We start from the raw sequence: 9,929 nt of genomic DNA on the forward strand, positions 1-9,929 counted from the left end.
GACTTTGAAATAATTAGATGTCGATTATGAAAAATTAGAAAAGTATTATGTGCTTGTTTTCAACTCTTATCATTTATATTTGATAAAAAGTGAACTTCAAATTTTGGGTTCTCTTTAGTAATTATTCACATAACACGTTTTATTAATTATGTAAATAAATTTAAATACTTAAGGTACTTTAAACAATTTCATTTCATTTGAAACAAATATGTACCGTAAAAAGACAGAAGAAAAACAATAACAAAATAAGATAATGACCAACTCAACGTAATTATTGATATTAGGGAATTTACAACAAACGTTTAGTTGTAAGAGCATTTCGAATGAGATTTTTTTTTATAGCTGATCACGTTTGATTAATTATTTTTTATTATTTAATATGCCAAAAAAATATAATTTTCTTTTGTTAACCATTTAATTTAAATGAGTAATATATTTTTATGTCATGTACATGTAATCATTTCTATATAATTATATTTTATTTATTTTGACTCATTAATTACACTTTAGATTGAAATATTTATTATTTTTTACTAGTTAATTATTTTTATTAAAAACTAAATAAAAGTTTATTTATAAAATATAAATTTTATAATGACTATATGTTATTTATAATGTTTTTCTTTATTTTTATAACTTCAAAATATTTTCCACTTTTTTGTGTATATAAAACAAAGTTCCAACATAATTATATTTTTATTTTTATTTGTTTGTAGCATTCAATGTCTATAACAAGATAATATTTATGCATGAAAGAAAATGTCCATTATATATATATATATATATATATATATATATATATATATATATATATATATATATATATATATGGGGATAGGGAATATACATTACAGTTCCCCCTAAGCTTTGATACTAAACCTCTAAAGTGTGTCGTTTTAACTTTGTAAATATATCCGATTCGGTTTTCACTTAGTAAATATACTATCTCACATATCATTTATTTCATCCATTATTGTTTAAACATCCACATTTTCTTTCATTCATTATCGTTTATTAGTTCATCCCAGTGAATATTACAGTTATCCACCATCACAAATGTTGAAGATAATCATTATTTTTGCTTCCTTATCAAAGTTATTGCTTCAATCGTGCATCTTTCGGTTCAAGTGTTAATCGTAAATCTGTTAATCACAATCTTTAGTTGATAAAACGATGTAGTTTCATGTGGTTTAATACTTAAGCTTAGGTGGGGTTGTAATGTATATTCACTTTTCCCTATATATATATATATATATATATATATATATATATATATATATATATATATATATATATATATATATACACACACACACACACACAGAGAGAGAGAAATGATCAATTGTGAATGGTTAAAAGGTTACGAATGCAAGAATAATTGTGGACCAATCATTTTATAAGGATATATTGGTAATTTTGTCATTATTGATAAATATATTTGGGGATTATATTCTGCCTGTAATGAAGGGATCATAAGACTAGGTTCCTATAAATTTAGAAACCACGTTCAAATGAGAAGGATCATTGATACATTTGATGATCCTCACTATTAAAGAAAGTAAGTGTAAATGATCACCACTGAAGCACAATTGTATATTTTACTATCATCGATCTTGGCAATTTTCACCCAGTTGTAATGGTGTTTTTCAGAAATCAAATGGAATATAATGTTGATAGCTGCAATGAAGCGGATGATTCCAAAAAATAAATCAAATGGTAGTAGTGAATACATTTAATCCAGTAGCGAAGGTAATTGTTTTTTGATTTGTTTTCATCTGTAGTTGATGAATGTATAGTACATCGATCTGTGTATTGGTATGCATATGTTGAGTGTCGGTTTATTGAAACGTCCCAAAATAATGACACAAAAATTTCTGTTTTTAGATTTATAAATCGTTAATACATAACAACTCCATAAACCAAGATAATCAAGATTTAGCAAAATATCATAAAATCAGAGTAATTCACAGAATGCTGAAACATGTGGTGTGTACTCTGCAATCATCCCGAGCCCTTCCATTTTGAAAACCGAAGTACCTGAAACATAAACTAAAAACTGTAAGCGTAAAGCTTAGTGAGTTCCCCAAGATACCAAATACCATACATACATAAACACATATTGGGCCCCCACCCTCCATCGGGCCTCGCCCGCTCTCGAGTCCCACTCGGCTTCGGTCCCCGCCCGACATCGAGTCCCGCCCGACATCGAGCCCTGCTCGGATTACAAATCTGTCAATTACCAGGCCCCGCCTGACATTGGGCCCCGCCCGCTACACACATAATCATATAACTATATAACCATATAAACATAACCTTACTAACACATGCAATAATCACAAAGACTATAGCATACCATACATTCATCGAGCCTCGCCCGACATCGCTTCTCGGACGGTAAGCAAAAAAACAGATACTTATAACTAGCATTCAACATACTCATCAGGCCCTGGCCGGTAAAAATGCCACCATACAATACATACACGAGTTACGCAGACATCTCTCATCATAATCATATAAACTATGGGCCGGCATTAGTGCCTTTGCCCCGCTAAACCCAGTGAGGAGACTCACCTCACACTCCCGAACCACACATATGATCCCTGACTGTTGGCTGGCAGATCCTCGAACTGACAATATCAAAATAACACCCAATTAACAATTGGGTTCCAATCCATGACCATAAATTCATACTTGGGGTAAAGAGACCATTTTAACCTTGACCTAGCTTGGTCCAAAACTTAGGCCCAAACTCACAGCATGCAAGGCACAAAAGTCAAATAACCAACCAAGGCCCAGTTATGGCCAAATTTTCCAAATTAGGCCCAAACCCCTTACATGGGCCTGACCCTAAAGCCCAACCAAAATTCCTGGTCCAAGACACTCATATACAGATGGCCCATTAAGAAATCAAACACCCAAGCCCAAAAAGGAAGCCCAACACAAAGCCCAAAAAGCCAAAACCCTCCTGATTGAGTACGCGTGGCGTACTTAGCTGTACGCTAAGCGTACATGCAATCTGTCTTGTATGTTGCATGTACAGACTTGTATGCCCAATGTACTCCTCCTTTAAGTCATTTTCGACATTAAGCTCTTAATGCTTAAGTCCAGCAGTCCAAACCATAGATTTAAGTCACAAACAATGTTACACCAGTCAAAATTAAGTTAAAGATAATTCCCATAAATATAACAAACACATATTATAATCAATTTACTTTAATTTTAATGAAATTTTTATTCAACACCATAAGTCTATATTTTTCCAAAAATATATAGAACGTCTGAATCTGACTTCGCATGAAGAAGTTATGATAAATTCTAACACTATATCCTCTATAACAAGAGGAATTTAAAATAGACATAGAATTAAATATTGGAGTCTAAAAGAAAGTTATAGTACTCGGAAATACCTACGCGTGGATATATAGAACGTCAAAAACAGAGCTCATATGTAAAAGTTATGATCTTCCGAATATGTAGCTGTCTCAGAGCATGACACGTGGAAGAAACCCTAGCCGCCTTAGTTCACGACGTGAACATTAACTCCACGACGTGAAAGTAGTCCAGGACACTAATCGAGGCTAGAAAACACATGGTAAGGCTACGGGATGACTCATGGAAGTTCACGACGTGAACATAGATATTTCACGACGTGAATGGGCCCAGAACAACCTATAAATAGCAAGTTCGATCCTAACCTTCCTTACACAAAAACCTCTTTCCTCTCTCTTATTTGCTGAAGGCGTTCCTTGTCTTGAGCCTGACAACGACGAGCCTCTGACCGTTTTCAATTAGATTCTATAGATCACGCTACTAGGGTGAGTTTTACGACCCCACTTTTTAATGTTTTCGGGGGAAAATGCATGCTAAATATTATATAAAAGTTAATATTATTTTTATATGATAGTATATTTGTATCAACATAAATAGTTATATTAACCGGGATATAGTTGGTTTGTATCATATATACTCAGAATATATCTGATATTTTGAAATCATACAACCATCTTAAACTTGTTAGCATGTTGTTATCATATATTTTACTAATATGTAAGTGTGTTTTAACCCTTTCATAACTTATAACTATAAGTCTTTGAAAGTTAAAACAATTCCTTGCCATCTCTCACAATTCAAAATATGAAGAGGGATGTGATAATCATATTTTGAATTTGAGAATGCAATTAATACAAGAAATATCCATACTGATCTTTATCAGATCCTTTAAAATCTACTAACGAAAGTGTTTCCTCATAATCATTCTCATGAATTAGAGCAAAAACTTTGCCACCTAGAGTTTATGGTACATATGTTCCCAACCATGTGAATCTATCATTTCCAACCTACAATCATAAGAAAAGGTTAGGACAAAACCAAATTCAAATTTAGTTTTCCTTTCATGGACTGAACTTCGCATATTCTAAATTTCTTGTCCTCTGGTAGCACAAGGGCCTACTAGTGCTTCCGTGTTGTTAAGTAGATCACCCATATTGATCAATGTACTTTCACTGACCAACATGCTTTGCTTTTGAAGTTAAATGAAAAAAAATAGAACTCATAAGCATTGCCAACTCAACTGGAAGGTGCACATAAATAAGAATGTCTCAATCAAACACGACTGGTTATTAACCTCAGGTCGCGTGCTAGTGATAACTAAAAGGTTTATTGTCGATTGACTCCTGAAACTCTTAAGATCAATAAGACTCCCACCGACTTCTTGACATATGAGTTGTTTCTAAAGGAACATCCGTTGACGTGCTAAAACAAATCTTCAAAAGTTCGTGTGGATTCCCCACAATAAAAACACTTCATAGAATTAGTCTTAGTTTATCTTTTGTTTTGATGAAAAACATCACAATTCAAATTCTAAATGTGCTAGAGTAAGAAAATATTATTACTCCACATTTCACGAGGTGTTATAAACCTTCTTAGTTTGAAATGAGTTTCTAGATACGATTTGTAGTAAGTAGAGCATGGCTCTAAAACTTGATTGGAAACGCAGTATGACTCATCTCTTGATTAAACAATTTCAACAATATCTGATTCCTATTCTTAGTCATACAATTGCACTAAGATGTTCTTCGAGGATAAATTGTGATATAGTTCCATAATTATTAAGATGATCATAAAACATGATGCAAAAGTACTCTCATTTCCTTTCACAGATTGAAGAAACTTTTATCTTTCTGCCTAATAGATTCTTTTATTCGTTCTGCTATTCTTTGAAAACCTTTTCAAAAGTAGTAGAATTCTGTTCAATCTTATGAACAAAACATATTTACTAAAACATCAAAAAATCATGACGAATAGAGTTATCACCTTTGTGTTGGATCTGAATATTCCATATCAATATGTACTAGATCCGTTAGTCCTTCACTTGACTCATATAAATATGTGATCAATGAATTAGCCATAATCTTCCAATGACCAAGATTCTCATACATCACGTAATTAGAATTGCATGACTCCAAGTTTATGTCCAATTGAAACTTGGTGATGAGAATTCTTTTCACTTGGTTAATTATGACAATACCACAAGCAATATCATAAGAATCAAATCCACAATTAACATTGCTAATATTAGAAAAATAACCAACACTTTCATAGATGCCATTGCAAGGAAATAAGAATAAGGCAACCAAATAAACCAAAATTTCACTTTTATTGAAAATAAACGAAAAATTGGAACTTGTCCTTACAATGCATAAAATGAAAGCCATGTTTCTAGACATCTCCTAAGAGTAATAGCAATCTATTATATTATTGTAACTCCTAAGTAGTAGCTCCAAATTCTAATCATCGAACTAGGTGACCGAAGTCTATCTCTCACAATCAGATTTAGCTCATTCTGCTTAAGCTTCTTTCTTTCTCTTAGATCCTGCAATAACATCAAAATGTGATCATCACATCATGTATTAAGAGTATATGAATAGGAACTTGTTAAAACAACGGAGTTAGATAATGGATGTACCTGAAGGAGAGTCACACGACTTGACTTCACTATCTCTGAAATCTTTCACGTATTTTGGGCAGCTTCGCAACCAATTTCCCTTAAATTGGCATTAGAAACAAATGGACTCTTTGGGGTTAACACATGGAACTATCTCAGAACTAGCCTTTCTCTTTACCATATGATCAAACTGTTTGACCTTGGCTGACCCCTTTCCATTGGGAAAATAAATCTTTTCTGGACAGCCATTGTTACTAATGTCAATGCCCATGGAAACTTTGGAATCAGACCCTTTAAGCACCTCTACTTCATATGTGTTATTAATCATTTCTGCTTCAACAACAATCAACATTTGGGTAAGATCAATTAGGGTCACGTAGATGTTCATGATATGAAAGTTCTCAATGAACCGTTCGTATGACTTTGGAAGCGAAAGAACAACCAAATCAATGGCTTGCTCCCTTAGAAAAATGACACCAATTCTATCCAACTTGTTAATGTACGATTTCATTTCCAAAACATACGTACACACATAATTTCCATCTTGATTTCTACATGCCAATATGGCTTGAGTAGTTTCGTATCTTTCAACTCGAGGAAAACGCAACGTTCGAAGAGTCACTGGAGGAGGAGGTGGAAGAGTTGAAGAAGCATGATGTTCAGTTCCACCATTTACTGAAAAAGAGAAAACATTTTCACCTTGATTAGAAAGTGGAAGATCATCTTCAAAAAGAAGGGGAAAAACATTTCCAAAGGAATGAGGAAGACCATGTTGGGTTTTAGTATACTACAACATCCTATGGTGCACATACAACCCTAAATACCTTGGATCTATGTTTTCTCTATTATACATGCAAATATGAAGTTTCCAAGATATTACCATATACTAGCATACAAATATCATATACTTGGGTAATAAAATAGATAGAATACATACCTTTTTTTGATGTAACTTGTCTTCATGAAGCTTGAGTGCCTAGTGCCCCAAGTGTGACACCTCAAATGGTTCACACAACACCATGAACACTTGGAATAACCTTGAGAATAAGGATACTTTGGTTCTCTCTAGTGAAATCGGCCTTGCCCTTTTGTGTACACACACTAGTGCCAATTTCACCTACCAAGGACATCTTTATATAGTGTCGAGATTAGGGTTAAACCCTAATACCCATGACCTTTCATTTCATATGATCCATGGGTTAAACACTCCATAGACTATCCATGAAAGCTTAGCCCAACCTAAATGAACTTGGCCCATCACACACATATATCTTAGAGTCCATATTTAATTAGTTCATTTTGATCACTTAATTAATTATAAATTAATTCTTGATCAATACTAATTAAATAATATGATTATATATTAATATATTAGAACTTATAATATATTAATATAAATCACTAATATCCTTTTTCCTCATCTTGTCTATCCAATTGTCCCGATGCCATGCAACCCAAATGGACCATGCCGGGTCGGGTCAAGTCTTACCAATTATAGTTATGGACTTAGACATTAATCCAACAGTCTCCCACTTGGATAAGTCTAAAACTATTATTGAGTATGACTTCAAACCCTGACTAGCAATCGTAGCTCTCAAAAGCTTCTGTCGAACTCTGACCTTGCCGATGAACTCTGACCTTTGTCAATGACTTGTCTATTAGATAAGGGATCATATATTCCTCCATTCTAGATATCATATGGACTGAGACATGGATTATAAATCATTCTCTCTGTCCATTTGTTGTTTCCCGATTTTCGATTTATGATGACTGACTGATTGAACAAATCAAATCAGTCCTGGCTTGGCCAAGCACTCACATATGTCATCGCTAAATCATCGAGGGGCCCACAGATATTGCTTTTATCCCGAAGGTAAAAGGAATGGATAAACTTTGACTCATATGGCTTGTTCTACTACTTGTTGAATCATACACAAAGGCACGTTTTTTAACATCGAGTTACCAAATGTGTTTTCATGCAATCAATGTATAACCAACTCATAGTAACAACTCATATCTCTAGGTTTGAAGAATATAAGATATTATCGTCTCATGATCACTCGTGATAAAATACATGAAGTGATTCAAATGAGCGCGGGTTGAATCCAATACTCAGAACTTATGAGCACTCATGAGTGTTGTAGCATCACTTTGTCCACCAACTTGGACCTCTACAAACCAACCCATGACAGTCTTGATTCATATCTACTTCCAACATATGACCGACTGTGGATGGTTTGAATAACTTAATCATTCAGGAAGAGCGACTTAGTTATTCTGGAAGTCAAAACATGCAAAGTGAAACACAAGAATAAATGAATCAAATATGGTATCAAACCCTATGAATATAAATAAACACTTTTATTTATCACCATACTGATTACTCATTATTCATTGTTTCGGTTTTATCAACTTTATACTTGAATTAAAAACACTAGTTGTCCCATGCTCCAAGCATGTACACTATGTTTTTCTTAAACAATAGCTTTGCCATACACCAAGTATGCACTCTATGTTTGTCTATGATCCTTACTTTGTGAAATAAACCAATTGAACATAATTTCAATGATTCTAATTTCACACTCCCAAATCCTTATCGAAAAATGTGAGAATTTCAAATTCCTATCATTTATCGAAATCTGTTTAGATTTTAAACTTATATGCACTGACCCTCCTGTAATGAATATGTACAAAGTCACAAAGACTTGTCAACAGTCATTATAAGGTATTCCAATGGAGATCAACTCCATGGAAACTAAGTCTCATATTCAAAGTACATTGCTTTGGACATGCTTCTTGCATTAAGTTTTCTAATCTTACACAGATAACTTCCACCTATGGAGACAACTCCATATTCTCATTTTGACTATCACTTCTGAATAAGAGATGCCTCTTTTCAGAATATGTCAATATGCTCCTTCCAAAATTAGCACTATACTTCCAACTGTCCCTGAGCAACCAATCTTTGGTAAACCTCAGATTGTCCTCGACAATTGCTTAATCATTTTAGTTATATCCAATTCTAGACCTTTTCCCTTCTTAATGCCTCTGAGCATTTGGAAAAATTTAGAAATGACAAATGTTATAGCACATGCAATCGATCCTGTACCCAAAGCAAATGGTACACGATTCATGATGTCTCACATAAAGACATGATTCTAGACCAGTCTTTTGCTACAATATTTTTATTTGCCATGTTTTCAAAATTTGACTATGAAGAGGGATGCCGTAATCATAATCGAATTTTGAGAACGCAATATATATAATTTCCTTAAGTTGAACCAATCCAACATGAAATTCATATATATATTCTTGACTAAAGATGATTAAGGTCTCAATCTAAGCCTTTAGAACTGAAATGAAGTATATCCTCTCCCTTAATTATAGCAAAACAACTTTTTCAATCCCTGCAGCCTCACGAATTGAAACTTTTGTTTTCTATAATTAACATTGCTAACTTGCAACACTAACAATAATTATCATGCTCCCACTAACATGATGATTATTAGCATAACACTTATGCTCCCACTAGCTTTGACATGTACTCAGAAATCAGCTGGACTTCTAGAAATCAATACTTTATTGACTTCCTTACCAAAGTTCAGATTTCTGATACGAGATGCTTTGATAAAACTTTATCAAAATCATACACCTTTCCTTAGATAGCATACATGTGTGTCTAAACAATTTTAGAACTATGAAAAGGGATGCCGTAATCATAGTCTCAATTGTTTAGACCTTTTGCCATCTGCTTCAAATCTACTTGGTGGAAGTGTTTCCTCACCATCATTTTCATGAATCGGAGAGAAACCTTATGACCCTTAGATTTTATGGTGTATGTGTTCTTATCCATGTGAATCTGTCAAAACCATAATCACAAGACAAGGTTAGTGACAAATCCAAACTCATATGGACTGAACTTATGCAATCTTAACTTCTTGCCACCTGGCAGTACAGGGCCTGCCATTGCTTCCAAGTTGTTATG

Source organism: Lactuca virosa, chromosome 2, assembly GCF_052849685.1.
Source record: "Lactuca virosa cultivar CGN04683 chromosome 2, Lactuca_virosa_CGN04683_v6, whole genome shotgun sequence".
Classification (NCBI taxonomy): domain Eukaryota; kingdom Viridiplantae; phylum Streptophyta; class Magnoliopsida; order Asterales; family Asteraceae; genus Lactuca; species Lactuca virosa.